The sequence below is a fragment of the Bubalus kerabau genome, chromosome 6 (assembly GCF_029407905.1).
Source record: "Bubalus kerabau isolate K-KA32 ecotype Philippines breed swamp buffalo chromosome 6, PCC_UOA_SB_1v2, whole genome shotgun sequence".
Taxonomy (NCBI): Eukaryota; Metazoa; Chordata; class Mammalia; order Artiodactyla; family Bovidae; genus Bubalus; species Bubalus kerabau.
In genome coordinates this window covers 79991600-80008951 of record NC_073629.1, presented here as the reverse complement: position 1 = coordinate 80008951, position 17352 = coordinate 79991600, and the positions used below count along the sequence as shown (strand labels likewise).

At 40.0% G+C, this 17352-nt stretch overlaps 1 protein-coding gene across 1 annotated transcript in view; it reads left to right on the top strand.

Annotated features, from left to right (window-relative positions):
- The first annotated feature begins 220 nt into the window (after nt 1-220).
- Nucleotides 221-17352, top strand: part of PDE4B (phosphodiesterase 4B) — a 650415-nt gene continuing 633283 nt past the window's right edge. The window contains exon 1 of the mRNA XM_055585558.1: nt 221-649. The gene's annotated coding sequence lies outside the window, so the exon portion shown is untranslated. The remainder of the gene's footprint in view (nt 650-17352) is intronic.

Genomic DNA, 17352 nt, shown 5'->3' with positions numbered 1-17352 from the left:
TCTCACATTCTAGTAAAGTAATGCTCAAAATTCTCCAAGCCAGGCTTCTGCAATATGTGAACCGTGAACTTCCTGATGTTCAAGTGAGAGAGTCAGTTCCTAGGCAGATTGATAGGGAGTCTAGGGGTCCCCAAGGAGAGAAGGGTCTGGAATTCTCAAGGAGGAAGAAAGGACAAACTTTTTTTCTTTCTCCACATTCCTTAGGATTATTTAACAGTAATGTATCCTGCCTAAGGACAGTCTTTGGATTCAACCTTCTGTTATCTTAAAATGTTAATTATGGGAGTAGACCTGGTCTTTACAGGGATGTATTTTGCCTGAAGACAGTATTATCTTAAAATGTAAATTATGGGAGTAGGTCTGATGAGGTCTTTACAACTTCAAGATATTCTTTGGATTATATAACTTCATTGTTAACACTAGCAAGCGGGTACTCTTTCTGCCCCCTTCTGATGCCTATGTCAGAAGCTTTCTCTATCTCCTTTATACTTTAATAAAACTTTATTACACAAAAGCTCTGAGCGATCAAGCCTCGTCTCTGGCCCCGGATTGAATTCTTCTCCTCCGGGGTCCAAGAATCCCGGTGTATTCGTGTGATTCAACAACAACCTTTCATCTTGGGGGCTCGTCCGGGATCCTTCAGGACAAGGTAAGGATGCTTGGAGCTTTAGTTCTTGGTTCTCTTAGCGAACACGTTTTCTGCTGTGCTTTACTAACTCTATGGTGTGCTTGTGTGAATGAATGGCATGCCCTGCATGAAGCAAGTAAGGGGCCCTGCTCTGCGGTTCCACGGTGATTTCATATGGCTTATGGCAGAAACCTGTCGGGGCGTTATACCGACCTGCCAATGCCAAGAGGCACCCAATGTCTCCTTCGGGCACCGACCAGAAATGAGCAAAATGTGTGGACCGAACTCTCCGTTCTCGGTCAAACTTTTCGGTGTCCTTGACCATTTCATAACTGCTTGGAAATTAGAAGTACTAACCTAATCTATCAGATCATAGACTTTCAAGGGACTTGTGATCTATACTGTTACTGTGTACTGTGGCTTAGGTCCCAAACTTGGATTGGTAGCCAATAAAGCGCCTAGCATCGCTAGTGATCAAAAGTTCAGAAGCTAGATGGAGCTCTAGCTCCCAGAACATCTCTGAGATTAAAGGTTACTCAGATTGAGACTGTGATGGGTTTTTTTCTTTGGTAATGCTGGCTCTTAGTGGATCAGAGGAGGCTGTTATACTGGTGTGGTGATGCTTGGAAAGAACATCTCAGTTTTACGTTCGCGTTGGTCTTATTGTAGTCAGAAACTACTCAGGGTCATGCACAGGCACTCAGGTGACGAATGTTTCCCACAGTGGTCTTAGCTTGGGAGACATTCCAGAAGGTTACTCTGATTCACCCCAGGTGACATCAGAGGCAAGCAAGGTTAAGGGTGAAGAGCTGGATGTCAAGTAGGGATGCTATCAAGCCTACCCCTGGTACATCCCCACCCCATCTCGGTGGTAGAACCGGGAGGGATGAGTACGGTGCCTGCGTCGGTAAGGGACAGACTAAGTCCGACCAGGAAGGAAAAGCTTTTGGTGTAACGTCTGTCTACACCCCCATCTAGAGCAGGGAGGGACACCTCCGGTAGAAAAATGGTACTTGTCGCTTTTTTTCTCTCTTAGTGATGGGAGCTAACAATTCCAGCCTCACTCCTTTGAACTGTATCCTGAAAAACTGGGATAGATTTGATCCCCAGGGCTTAAAGAAGACACACCTGGTCTTCCTATGTGATACTGCATGGCCACGGTATCCATTGGAGGACGGCGAATGGTGGCCAGTTGGAGGGTCTCTTAAGTATACTATTGTTCTACAATTAGACCCGTGCTGTAAGGAACAAGGGAAATGGGTAGAAGTAGCATATGTGTTGCCCTTTTTGTCTCTGCGAAGTATGCCAGACTTATGTCCTAAGGGTATAGATTTGGGCGTGAAACCTTCAGCTCCCTCCTGTCCTCTTACTTTGCCCCCATACTGGGGACTCCAAACTGGGATTCAAACTGCCCACATGGAGGTCCAAACAACCCCTGTCTCAGTACGACCTCTGGTTTCAGTAGAAACTCAGACCATCAAAGTAAGAGATGAGATGGAGGACAGGAGACAAAGAAAAACAGGTTTCTCCAATCTATCCCTGGGGTCATATGTGCAGAGCAGCCAGAGAGACTGAGGAACAGCCACACAAGCTGGTGCCTCTTTATGAAACACCCACCGGGAGAAATAATCAGTCTGTGAGAGTTAATAAGCCCTTTTCTTATCAAAAAATACAAAAAATCATGGAGGATCTGGGAGACTATTTAGATGACCCAAAAAAATATATTAGAGCTTTTAAAGGTGTTACTCTGCTTTATGACCTCACTTGGAAGGATGTGATGTATATCTTGGGACAAACGCTGACTCCCGAGTCAAAGACTGGAGTTTTGGGAAAAGCGGTTGCTTATGGAGATGAATGGCTTGGTAATGAATCAGTAGAGAAGAGGGAGAATGAGATAGTGGCTCTCCCCACTGGGAATCAGGCGGTCCCAACTATAGAACCAGACTGGGACTACAACACAGCTAAAGGAAGATGGGATCAGAGTCATTTTGTTAGATGTATTCTTGAAGAACTTAGGCAGGCGCGTTCTAAGCCTTTAAACTATGGCAAATTGGCAGATATAGAACAAGAGGAGAAAAAAGCTCCTGGTAAATTCCTAGATAGACTGAGAGAAGGCCTTCGCAGATTCACTGAGATTGATCCTGAAAGTGAAGAGGGAAAAGTGATCTTAAAAGATAGATTTCTCACTCAGTCAGCTCTAGATATCCACTGTAAGCTATTAAAACAGGCGTATGGACCAAATCAGTTTTTAGATACTCTGTTACAACTGGCTCAGATAGTCTATTATGGTAGGGAATATGAGAAAAAGAAAGAAAGGCAAAAAAAAGACAAAGGAAAAGGCAGAAGCCTTCGCCATGGCTATAAAAAACAGCCTGAGAAAAATGCCCAGAGGGGCCCAGGTGGAAAGGGATGGGCTTGCTATTGCTGTGGAAAGGAGGGGCACCTCAAGCGGGATTGCCCTCAGGCATCTAAGCCTCCCCCAGCTCTAAGTCCGGTCTGCAAAGGACCACACTGAAAGAGAGACTGCCGCCAGAGGCGTAGGTCTCCCGGGTCGGACTCTCAAGACAATCAGGACTGAAGGTGCCCAGGAGTCCCCACACAAGCTCCTGTCCTAATTACACCTGAGGAACCCTGGGTATTAATAGTTGTTGGGGGCCAATCTGTCGATTTCCTTTTAGATACTGGGGCAACTTATTCTGTGCTTACTGAAGCCCCTGGCCCACTTTCTTCCCGATCCGCTTCCATAATGGGACTGCCTGGACGAGCCAAAAGGTATTATTTCAGTTATTCTTTATCTTGCAACTGGGATTCTGTACTGTTTTCACACGAGTTTCTGATCGTGCCAGAATCTCCCTCACCCCTTTTGGGAAGAGATATACTGAGCAAGGTCCATGCCTCTGTTTTCATGAATATGGAGCCCTCCCTTTCGCTCCCTTTAGTTGAACAAAATGTAAATCCTAGAGTATGGGCTGATAGAAAATCTGTGGGTCCAGCACAAAATGCTATTCCTGTAGTTGTTAAGCTCAAAGACCCGCACGTATTTCCACATAAGAAGCAGTATCCACTGAAACCTGAAGTTAAGGAAGGGTTAAAACCCATCATTGAAAATTTAAAGGAGCAGGGACTATTAATTCCCTGTAACAGTCCTTGCAACACTCCTATTTTGGGTATAAAGAAATCGAATGGTAAATGGAGACTAGTTCAAGATTTACAAATAATAAATGAGGCTGTAGTTCCTTTACACCCCGTGGTGCCTAATCCTTACACTCTATTGTCAAATTCCTGAACGGGCCAAATATTTCTTAGTAATTGATTTAAAAGATGTCTTCTATTCAGTGCCTTTGGCGGAAGAAAGCCAATTTCTATTTGCCTTTGAAGACCCTACACAGCCAGCTTCTCAGTTAACCTGGACAGTTTTGCCCCAGGGATTTCATGACAGTCCTCACTTATTCGGACAAAGTTTGTCACAGGATCTACAAAACTTTAATAGCTCTGAAGCAGTGGTGTTACAATATGTAGATGATATTTTGCTCTGTGCTGAGACAGAGGAAGCTTGTTCGCGAACCTCAGAAGATTTCTTAAACTTTCTGACAGGCTGTGGTTACAAGGCATCAAGAGAAAAGGCTCAGCTTTGTCAACAATCGGTTAGATATCTGGGCCTAATCATATCAGAAGGGACTAGGGCCATAGGCCCTGAGAAAATGAAACCTATACTAAATCACCCCCTACCTATGACTTTAAGACAGTTGAGAAGATTTTTGGAAATCACAGGTTACTGTCGCATTTGGATTCCGGGTTATGGGGAACTTGCCCGGCCTTTATATAAACTTATAGCTAAAACTCAGCAGGCCCAAACCAACAAACTGGTTTGGTCTCCAGAAACTCAAAAGGCTTTTAAGGTTCTTCAGACTGCTCTCCTGCAAGCTCCAGCTCTGAGCTTGCCCACAGGGTCAAAATTTAATTTGTTTGTCACTGAAAGAAAAGGTGTGGCATTGGGAGTTTTGACACAACCCCGGGGGCCTCACCAGCAACCTATTGCTTATCTAAGCAGAGAATTAGATGTAGTTTCACGTGGGTGGCCCCACTGCCTAAGAGTAATTGGGGCAGCGGCTTTATTAGCACCTGAAGCTTTAAAAATAATTAATGGACAAAACCTTACTGTACTGACTTCTCATAATGTGAGTGGAATCTTAAATTCTAGGGTTAATATTTGGATGACAGACAGTAGGCTTTTAAGTATCAGTCATTGTTGTTAGAAGGACCAATAACTAAGCTTAAAGTTTGTGAAAATTTAAATCCTGCCACTTTCCTTCCTGAGAAGGAAAATGAAACACCTGATCACGATTGTTCTCAATTCCTAACTTTGAACTATGCAGCTCGGGAAGATCTAAAAGATACCCCATTAGACAATCTTGACATGGAAATATTTACAGATGACGGTTCTTTTGTTCAAGATGAAAAGTGTAAAGCAGGTTACGCCGTGGTGACTGCTGAACAGGTTTTGGAAGCAAAATCTCTCCCCCAGAGAACCAGTGCTCTGTTAGCGGAGCTTGTGGCTCTGACCCGAGCTCTAGAGTTAAGCAAAGGGCAGCAGATGGGCCTGATAATCTATGTGAGTCTACTTCTGCTGACTCCAAATGTCCTGAGTCTGCAGTTTGATCCTCAAGACAATGTCTTCCTGTTCTGGGCTCACTCCTATGCTACATTCCACAATCGGTCTAACTGCTGGGTCTGTGGAGCGCTCCCCTCTGTTGTGTTTTTGCTGTTTGCTCTCTGCATCTGTAATTGTATAACTGGATTTGTTTCTAGCCGCATGAAAGCTTTTAAGTTACAAATGGTTGCTCAAACTCCTGCTACTGCTGTAGCTTCCTCCAACTACTATTTGGGGCCCCTGGATCAGATATCCTCAATATGAGGATTAGGAGAATATGTTGCCTCACCAATTTAGAGACAACGCCCCTTGTCAGCTCAGAAGTAGTTATGGAACGAGAATGACACCCCTTTTCCCTAGGCAACATAATTCTCCTAAAAGAAAAGGGGGGAATGAGAGAGTCAGTTCCTAGGCAGATTGATAGGGAGTCTAGGGGTCCCCAAAGGAGAGAGGGGTCTGGAATTCTCAAGGAAGAAGAAAGGACAAACTTTTTTTCTTTCTCCACATTCCTTAGGATTATATAACAGTAATGTATCCTGCCTAAGGACAGTCTTTGGATTCAACCTTCTGTTATCTTAAAATGTTAATTATGGGAGTAGACCTGGTCTTTACAGGGATGTATTTTGCCTGAAGACAGTATTATCTTAAAATGTAAATTATGGGAGTAGGTCTGATGAGGTCTTTACAACTTCAAGATATTCTTTGGATTATATAACTTCATTGTTAACACTAGCAAGCGGGTACTCTTTCTGCCCCCTTCTGATGCCTATGTCAGAAGCTTTCTCTATCTGCTTTATACTTTAATAAAACTTTATTACACAAAAGCTCTGAGCGATCAAGCCTCGTCTCTGGCCCCGGATTGAATTCTTCTCCTCGGGGGTCCAAGAATCCTGGTGTATTCGCGTGATTCAACAACAACCTTTCACAAGCTGTTTTTAGAAAAGGCAGAAAACCAGAGATCAAATTGCCAACATCCGCTGGATCATGGAAAAAGCAAGCGGGTTCCAGAAAAACATCTATTTCTGCTTTATTGACTATGCCAAAGCCTTTGACTGTGTGGATCACAAGAAACTGTGGAAAATTCTGAAAGAGATGGGAATACCAGACCACCTGATCTGCCTCTTGAGAAATTTGTATGCAGGTCAGGAAGCAACAGTTAGAATTGGACATGGAACAACAGACTGGTTCCAAATATGAAAACGAGTACGTCAAGGTTGTATATTGTCACCCTGTTTATTTAACTTATATGCAGAGTACATCATGAGAAATGCTGGACTGGAAGACACACAAGCTGGAATCAAGATTGCTGGGAGAAATATCAATAACCTCAGATATGCAGATGACACCACCCTTATGGCAGAAAGTGAAGAGGAACTCAAAAGCCTCTTGATGAATGTGAAAGTGGAGAGTGAAAAAGTTGGCTTAAAGCTCAACATTCAGAAAACGAAGATCATGGCATCCGGTCCCACCACTTCATGGGAAATAGATGGGGAAACAGTGGAAACAGAGTCAGACTTTATTTTTCTGGGCTCCAAAATCACTGCAGATGGTGACTGCAGCCATGAAATTAAAAGACGCTTACTCCTTGGAAGGAAAGTTATGACCAACCTAGACAGCATATTGAAAAGCAGAGACATTACTTTGCCAACAAAGGTTCGTCTAGTCAAGGCTATGGTTTTTCCTGTGGTCATGTATGGATGTGAGAGTTGGACTGTGAAGAAGGCTGAGCGCCGAAGAATTGATGCTTTTGAACTGTGGTGTTGGAGAAGACTCTTGAGAGTCCCTTGGACTGCAAGGAGATCCAACCAGTACATTCTGAAGGAGATCAGCCCTGGGATTTCTTTGGAAGGAATGATGCTGAAGCTGAAACTCCAGTTCTTTGGCCACCTCCTGCGAAGAGTTGACTCATTGGAAAAGACTCTGATGCTGGGAGGGATTGGAGGCAGGAGGAGAAGGGGACGACAGAGGATGAGATGGCTGGATGGCATCACTGACTCGATGGACATGAGTCTGAGTGAACTCCGGGAGTTGGTGATGGACAGGGAGGCCTGGCGTGCTGCGATTCATGGGGTCGCAAAGAGTCGGACATGACTGAGCGACTGTTCTGATCTGATCTGAGCATCTTTTCATATGCTTTTTGGCTATCTGTATTTCTCCTTTGGAGAAATGTCTGTTTAGATCTTCTGCTCATTTTTTGATTTAGTTATTTGTTTTTTTTTTTTTATATATTGAGCACGAGCTGTTTGTACATTTTGGATATTAATCCTTTGTCAGTTGCTTCATTTGCAAATATTTTCTCCCATTTTGAGAGTTATCAGTTTTTTTGTTGTTGTTTATGATTTCCTTTGATGTGCAGAAGCTTTTAAGTTTAATTAGATCCCATTTGTTTATTTTTGTTTTTATTTTCATTAGAAGGTGAATCTAAAAAGATCTTGCTGTGATTTATGTCGAAGAATGCTCTGCTTATGTTTTCCTCTAAGAGTTTTATTGTATATGGCCTTACATTTAGGTCTTTAATCCATTTTGAGTTTATTTTTGTGTATGTATTAGGGAGTGTTCTAATTTAATCTTCATACATGTTTCTGTCCACTTTTCTCAGCACCACTTATTGAAGAAATTATCTTTTCTCCATTATATATTCTTACCTCCTTTGTCATAGATTAGGTGACCACAGGTGTGTGGGTTTGTCTCTAGGCTTTCTATCCTGTTCTGTTAATCTGTATTTCTGTTTTTTTGCCAGTACTATACTGTTTCCATGTCTGTAGCTCTCCAGGAAAACATTAATCATAGGGGTCCCAGAAGAAAAAGATAAAAGGCCTGAGAAAATATTTGAAGAGATCATAGTTGAAAACTTTCCTAACATTGGAAAGGAAATAGTTATCAAAGTCCAGAAAGTGTAGAGAATCCCACACAGGATAAACATGCTGAGACACATATTAATCAAACTAGCAAAAGTTAAATACAAAGAAAAAATACTAAAAGCAACAAGGGAAAATGACAAATGTCATATTCAATACAAGGGATTCCCCATAAGGTTATCAGCTGTTTTTTTAGCAAAGAAACTCTGCAGGCCAGAAGGGAGAGACAGGCTATATTTAAATTGATGAGAAGAAAAACTTACAACTAAGAATACTCTATCCAACAAGCTCTCATTTAGAGTTGCCAGAGAAATCAAAAGATTTATAGACAAGCAAAAGCTCAGAGAATTCAGTACCACCAAACCAGCTTTACAACAAATACTGAAGGAACATCTTTAGGTAAGAAACACAAGAGAAGCGAACAAAAGAGGAAGGGAAGAAAAAAAAACCTACAAAAACAAAGCCCAAACAATTAAGAAAATGGCAATAGGAACATACATATCAATAATTACTTAAAGTGCAAATGGACTAAATACTCCAACCAAAAGACCTAGACTGGCTGAATGTATACACAAGCAAGACCCATATATATTTGCTGTCTACAGAGACCCACTTCAGACTTAGGGACATATACAGACTGAAAGTGAGAGGCTGGAAAAAGATATTCCATGCAAATGGAAATCAAAAGAAATCTGGAGTAGCAATACTTATATCAGAACAAATAGACTTTAAAATAAAGACTTTTATAAGAGAGACAAGGAAGGATACTACATAATGATCAAGGGATCTATCTAAGAAGATATAACAATTGTAAATATTTATGCACTCAACATAAGAGCACTTCAATACATAAGGCAAATGCTGCTGCTGCTGCTGCTGCTGCTGTGTCGCTTCAGTGGTGTCCGACAGTGTGACCCCATAGATGGCAGCCCACCAGGCTCCTCTGTCCTTGGGATGCTAAACAGCCGTAAAAGGGGAAATTGACAGTAACACAATAATGGTGGAGGTCTTTAACACTCTACTTATATCAGTGGACAGATCATGAGACAGAAAATTAATAAGGCAACACCAGTCTTAAATGACACATAGACCAGGTAGGCTTAATTGACTTTTAAAGGACATTACATCCGAAAGCAGCAGAATACATTTTCTTCTCAAGTGCACTCAGAACATTCTCCAGGGTAGATCACATCTTAGATCACAAATCAAGCCTCGGTAAATTTAAGAAAATTGAAATTATGTCAAGCATCTTTTTGGACCATGATGCTATGAGATTGGAAATCAATTACAGAAAAAAAACAAAACAAAACAAAACTGTAAAAACTCCCTCAGCATTTTGCTGGAGTATTTCATAGTCTTCTTGGTGCCATTTTAGCCAAAGAGAAGTCTGATGCTATTCTATCTCTTGAGCCTTTAAATATGAGCTTTTTTTTTTTTCTTCTCTAATTTGAAGTTTTTATTGTCATCTTATTATCCTTGGGATTTTGAAATTTCAAGATGATGTACCTCTCATGATTTTTAATTGATTGTGTGGGGAAATGCAATGGATTTTTTCTATCTGGATACTTGCCTTTCAGTTTTGAGATTTTTTTCTTGTAGTATTTATTTTATCAATAGTAAAGTCAACTTCCCCCTACAATTTAACATCTCAAATTTGGTAATCAGGATGCATATTTAATCGATGGTTTCTTATAATAACCATCAGTCAGGTGGCAGTAATGACATGGCTGTGTAAAAAAAATATTCTGTTGACACTTTCTTATTTGACCAGCATCAAAGAATCTTGTGTTCCATGAAACATTGCAAATTCTTTCATTTGGTTTTCTTGATTCTCTTTTTCTAGAACATCTGCTACTATATTTTATCTAATTTAATCTGCTTTCTGTTGTAAGATACACCATTATTTTATGTATCACGAAGAAAAATATACTTTCAATTAAACTATAAGAATATTTTATTGTGTTATCATTTGCAATGTTAATTTTATTCTGATTCAAAGAATATGTTTAAACTTAATTAAATATAAAATGTATCATATATTTCTCCAGTGGGTACATAAAACAGAACATTCACTAAAATAAGTTGGATGTCACCCTGAAAACTTATCCATATTCAGAATTCATCTCTCTGAATCCCTTTTGAATTCCAAGTCATTAATATCTTGCTCATTCATGAAGTATCCCTTTGTGTGCCTTGAATAGTGCTGGTCCTGAAAAGATGCTTAATAATCATGTAGAGTGAGCTTGCTTTGTGATTCCTTCTATGAGAACATTGTTAAAAATGCTTTGTTCTCTATTGTTCCTTTTGCTTCCTCACAAAGTTCATGGTTTCTAGATGTTAAAAGAGCATTCTATTATCGTCTCTTGAATTTTCTTGAAACCAAACTAATACAAATTTTGCAGGTTTTCATAAATGTGCAAGTCATGACAACTAGTTTATTACTGCAGCCTCTCTGAGAATAATTGTGAGATACTATCGATTCTGAGATGTATCTGATTTTGTGGCTATAATAATTTGGAAAATGTGCTTTGTATTTAGATGTTGAACCATATGGATGAATCCTCTAAAAATGTCTTATTTTTTAAAATCCAGTTTTCACATCTTATATATTTATATTGTTATAAATGTCCTTAATTGTAAGGAAGAAGAACTTGAATTTTGTCAAGATGATATGGTAAGGATTCCTGGAAATCTATGATCTCTAAAAGCAGCACATGTGCCAGAAGATCTACCTGAACTTAGAGGTGATTGAAAAATACGAAGTACCATGTTTACGGTTCAGGCATCCTTTTACAGGTGCCCTGGGGAACCATGGCGAAAAGCAGCAGGAAACATTTTTCCATCTGTCCTTCTGTAGAGATTCACAATCATAGTGTACATGCTGTAGTGTAACTGGATCTGTTTACTCAAATGTAGATTTCCTGCAACTTTATGAATGACTGCATGGTTCAGTTCAGTTCAGTTCAGTTCAGTCACTCAGTCATGTCCGACTCTTCGAGACCCCATGAATCGCAGCATGCCAGGCCTCCCTGTCCATCACCAATTCCTGGAGTTCACTCAGACTCACATCTATTGAGTCAGTGATGCCATCCAGCCATCTCATCCTCCGTTGTCCCCTTCTCCTCCTGCCCCCAATCCCTCCCAGCATCAGAGTCTTTTCCAATGAGTCAACTCTTCGCATGAGGTGGCCAAAGTACTGGAGTTTCGGCTTCAGTATCATTCCTTCCAAAGAAATCCCAGGGCTGATCTCCTTCAGAATGGACTGGTTGAATCTCCTTGCAGTCCAAGGGACTCTCTCTCTCTCTCTCTTTTTTTTTTTTTTTGTGGGAAGTAGCATTTTTCTTTCTTTCTTTTTTTTTTTAATTTTATTTTTAAACTTTACAAAATTGTATTAGTTTTGCCAAATATCAAAATGAATCCGCCACAGGACTCTCAAGAGTCTTCTCCAACACCACAGTTCAAAAGCATCAATTCTTCGGTGCTCAGCCTTCTTCACAGTCCAACTCTCACATCCATACATGACCACAGGAAAACCATAGCCTTGACTAGACGGACCTTTGTTGGCAAAGTAATGTCTCTGCTTTTCAATATGCTATCCAGGTTGGTTATAACTTTCCTACCAAGGAGTAAGCATCTTTTAATTTCATGATAGTCTATTGAATAAATGCACTGTGCTTTATTTAATCCTTTCTTTAATGTCGATCATGAAACTGCTTCCATTTTAATTTTTGCATTAATCAATGCTGTGATAAACATCCAAATATAAATGTTTGTAATTTGTTGAGTTAAAGGCTGTACACATTTTAGTCTTTTTTGCTCCCAAATTGCCTTTCAGAAAGCTTATATCAATTTATATTTTCACCAACTATCCAGCAGAATGATCATTTCCACACATCCCTTTAATTCTGAGTTTTGTCAGTCTTTGTTAACATGAGGAGAAAGAAGTGATCTCCTTATTGTTTTCATTTTTTAAAAATTACTTGGAGCCTGAAGAACTTTCTTATGTGCCATGGTGTCATGTGAAAGAGAAAGAGGCTGCTTGCTCAGGTGGCTGGAACACGGCAGCTGGAAGGGCTTTGGGGTTGATGTCAGTAGAAGGTATCTGGAAGGGAATGGGTAGTTTCTACTTGCAGGAGGCTTGCAGGGTCTGGGGCACTGTGTGGTTTAAATCCTGTTGCCTTGCCAGAGACCCAGAGACCCTTGTCATCACCTTCTCTAAATGGCTAGATGCCTTCCAGGTATCATAGGTTTTGTTGCTTTGACTATGATGTTTGTGAGAATATATAGCTGCAACCTCCAGACTGTATGGTCCCCACTAATCCTGAAGAGCGAGTGGTCTTGGGGCAGTAAGTAGGGGAGGTGTAAGCAGGCATTTGAGCCAATGGAGAGTCAAGAAAGGGTCTACCAAGCAGGGGAAGAGTGTAGATGATATAAAGCAGAATGAGGGAAGTTTAACTCTAGACAGTTGTCCATATAGGAGAGGAAGGGCGGGTGCATTTGAAAGGTAAACTGAGGTCACATTGTAGACTTTGAGGCACCTTAAAAGTGAGTTTGTGGAATATGTTCTTTATATTGAGGGCAGTGAGGGTGTGAGGGTGCCAAGTATGGCAAGTCCTAGTATGATGTCATGATTTAGGAAAGTTAATAACATTAGATGGCATTGGAGATGGATGCAGGCAATACAAAAGGTTGTATTGCTGGCTTTACATGGATCATGCAGTTGATAAAGCCTAGAACTTTTTCCATTGTGACTGACTTATGTTTAGTGGGACACAGAATCAGGGGAGTGCTTCCAGTTCAGGATTGTTGTTATTCTCTATTTCCCAAAAATGAAAGTAGGAAGTAGTTCATATTTTGACAGACAGGTCAGGCCTTTGGAAGAGGCTGTAATAGAAAGTAAAATAGTTTTTGAACACATCATATGGTAGGTGGGTAGATTCTGGACATATAAAAAGGCAAAATGAATTCAGAAACTGCATTAGAGAACCTTATAGACTTACCATAAGATCATCTACTTTGCCAAATGGCAGCTAAAGTATAATTCAAGTGGAACATGCACTCATTAAGCCATTTAGACAAGGAAAGTTTACATGTGTTTCATTTATTTCATTTGTATGGGCACATCTTTTGTACTTGAAATATTAGACTAAATGATATCTAAACATTGCCTTCATTTGATTGGGAAATCATCTTAAGCACATGGTACAGGGTATTTAAAAAGGCCTTGATATTAACAGCTTGGAATTAGATGGTTTATGATTATTTTCATTAAAATTTAAGTGATGTTTTCTGAAATAACATTTACTATACTCTTAGATGTAATCTGCCTTAGCAGTCAGTACCTGAATAAATAATTTCACCTCTGGTATTCCTGCCTGACAAACAGTGATTTTCAGAGATGATCATAAAACCTCATTACTGATTATTTTTTAGAGGTAGAATGGAAAATATCTTCTAATAAATCATGCCTTAGCTCATTTATGAATAGTTATTGATAATTATTGCTGTGGATCTATTTTGTGCTCATAAAATACAGTTACATTTGTAGTTGAAGAATTCAGTTTTATTCTCTTTCAGCCTAGCTAAGTCATAGTGGCATTCCTAGGCCAAAAGGAAGATATGTGTTGAAAGCTGGAGGCTGGTGTGAAAGAAATGCACTGTGTGTATAAATTTCCTTTCAAATGCAGAGGACTTCTCCAAGGTGGACTGTTCGTAAATTATGGAGTATTCTAGTCCTTCTCTGTCTAGACTTTCTGCTCTAGCAAAGGCAATTTTTATTATTTGTTTTGACCTCAGTACCTTCATTAAAACCGTTTAAAAACTCTTTGGGCAGAAGATGGGTAAAATGTATTGAATATCCCTGGCCCTCTCTCCCCCATAAGCCAGCACCTTACTCAGTTCTTTACAATGTTGATTCATTTAATTCTTAGTATAATTTTACAGTATAGGTTTTTTATAAACATTTGAAGATGCAAAGAATGTCTTCCAGATTAAATACCTTGCTTAAGTTTATATAGAAATAAATGGTTTATTTTTCCTTTCTCTAATCCAAAGTCTGTACTTTTGTCAAGGCCCTGCTTAAGACTCACTATATTAAAAATACTTATGGAGAGTTTTATTATGATCCAGGTACATAAATTATCTCATTTAATCTTCACCCAAATAAAAGAGAATTTTATTTTCACTTGAAATATGAGGAAACCTAGAGGTTCAAAGTCTGAGTAATTTGTTCAGCATCACACAGATCTGGTATTCAAACCTAGGTTCATCGGATTCCAAAGCCTTTGCTCTTACCTACTACATTGCTTTGTTAAATCTTGTCTTTAAAGGTTATGTTTTAAAATTATTATTCCCTTTCACTATTATTTTGAAATTATTGTTATTTTGCTGCTCAAATATGTACACTGCTAACTTTTTATGTAGGTGCAATCAGAGTTAATATGGAGGTGCTACAGACTATTAGCACTCTGTTCCGTGCCTTTTCTACAATAGGGTTTCTCAGCCTCACCACTATTGACATTTAGGGCCAGATGATTCCCTGTTGCTGGGGAGAGAGGGACTGTCCTATGCATTACAGGATGTTTAACAGCATCCCTGGCCTTTTCCAATAGTACCCCACCCCTTTTGGACAGTTGTGATAATCAAAAATCCCTTCAGGCATTGCCAAATATCCTTTGGTGGGGAGAAAGCACCTGTGATTGAGAACCACTGGTCTGCATTATCTCATCTTATCCTCTGAGTCCCCTGGGAAGCTCACACCCCTATGATCTCATTTTCACACCGGCTGAATAATTGCTCAGGGTCGTTTTGCTGGGCAGTAGCACCTCCAGGATTCAAACTCAAGGCTTACATATAACATTGGGCTAATTTTTGCTTTGTTTCATGGATTATATCTTCAAACTTAGCTTCAGAGTTCTAGAAGGCTTTGGATGTATAGGATTTTTCTTTTGCCCCAAGGGTGCATGAAAAGTACTTAATATCACAGTGCTTTGACAGCTGTTCATTAACCAAATGGCCCATTTTATGTGGGGCATATTTAAACAAGAGTCTTTTAAACAAAATTTAGCTTTGTGCAGTAATTAAGAACAGGTTTGGAATCAGACACATCACAAATTTAAATCTCATCCCTGCCATCTGTTAGTTCTAGGATCCAGGGAAAAGTTTCTGACCTCTTTTAACTTTGGTTTCCTTGTCTTCTTTGGGACTAATAATTCCTCCTGTCGATATTGTGAGAAATAAATATCACCTAGCACAGTATATGGCACGAGGTTTAAAAAAATTTAGTAAATGGTAGCCATTAGTAATACAAATAATCATAACATTAATGATAGAAACATTTTGGATTTTTCCTTTATGATATGAGATTGTTACATATACTTAATTTCAATCAGGTTAAAAAAACATTTTCTTTTGTGTCTGTGGAACAACTTGAAAGTTGCTGTTGCCTTAGCATTAAATAAAAATTACATAAAATAAACAAGCATTCAGAAGAGAAATGAGGAAAGTAGGGAAGAAACATAAAGTAGAAGAAACAAAAAAACAGAGCTGTTACATAATATTACATACTGAATTATTTAAGTTTCAACAAATAAGTTTAATTCATTTTATTTTGGTAAAGACAGATTAACCCTCTTGGTGGCTCAAAGAAGAACCCTCTTTTGGTGTCAAGAACGGCTGACTTGACTCATCCCTGATCTCAACCCTTAGCTGTCTGCTGGTTTGGCATCTCTTGTTTCCTTCCCCAAGGTTTGACCTTTAGCTGCATTTCCTCTGACTCATTTTTGGGTTCATCTCCTGGCTTTCAGCTTCTGCTCTGAGGATTCCTTTCTTAGGTTCCCAGGTCCTCCAGTTAACTCCCAACTGGGTTTAGTTTCCATACCGGACTCCTTCTTCCGTGGAAGACACTCCAAACCCCACCATGCCTGAGCTGCACCAACTGCTCAGGGACAGGCTTCCTCACCTTCCGCCACTCCTGTTGGCCCTAAGCCAACTTTAATGAATCCCTTCTGAGCATATTTGGCTGTAGTCATTTTGATTTTAACTATAGGTTGGTGGCATTGGATTCCCCAGATGGTAAAATGCAATGACGCAAATTCATTGTTTTTAGACTCTTGAGGGTATTTTTGTGCTTGCAGTGCTTCTCATTTTTTCACCTTTTGGCACATTTGGGAAATACCGTTTGTTGGGAATGCTGAGATACATAGATGAAGCCGTTCTTTTTTCCAGGGCCTGCATGTTTATGGGGGGATGAATATCTAAGCCTGCTATACAAAGTGATATTTTATACTGGGAAGTTGACAGCACTGGGGATGGGGTGGGAGAATGTAAACAATTATTCTGTAGCCTCTTCACTTTCAATTTAACTGTCACCTGCTTTCTGAAAGGCCTAGTCAGCTCTGGAAAAGCTGCCCCAAGAATAAAAAGATGTAAGAATGAGAGTAAGGATACAAGTTCCTGTAGGGGGCAGTGAGGGGAAAGCTAAATCCACTTGAAGTCATGGTGGGAGATGTTAGAACTGGAAGGAGACTGGGAACAGGGAGAGTGAGACAGCTACTGATGGAGTCCCAGAGTGAGGTCTTGAGAACTTGGGGTATTGTCTACCAAACTGGAGAGGAATGAGTCACTTGTTTTATTCATACAGAAAAAACTTGGGTGTATATGATGGACCAGCATTAGAAATACATTTGTGGGCCTGTGTGCTAAGTCGCTTCAGTCTTTGCGACCCCATGGACTATAGCTCCTGGCTCTTCTGTCCAAGAAATTCTCCAGACAAGAATACTGGAGTGGGTTGTCATGCCCTCCTCTAGGTGATCTTTCTGACTCAGGGATCAATCCCTGAGTGTGATCTATAATATCTATTATATCTCTTATATTGGCAGGTGGGTTCTTTACCACTAACGCCACCGGGAAGCCTGAGACATACATTTACCACCTTGGCAAATAAAGGTCTGTTTACACCCTTGTTGAATTTTGTCAGGCTGTCATTATTACCATTTAGATGTGAGGGGTGTGGGGGAAAAGGAGTTAACAATACTATTCAAGTTACTATGTTAAATAATTGGGGAGATGGTGTTACGAGTCACTAAAAAACAGAGCAAGAAAAAGATGCAGTTTTGAGTAGGGAGATGGTGTGTTGAGTTTTGAACATTCTGAGTTTGATGTTTGTGCAACATAAAATAAATGCTGTCTGGAAGGTACTTGAAAAGTGGTTCTGG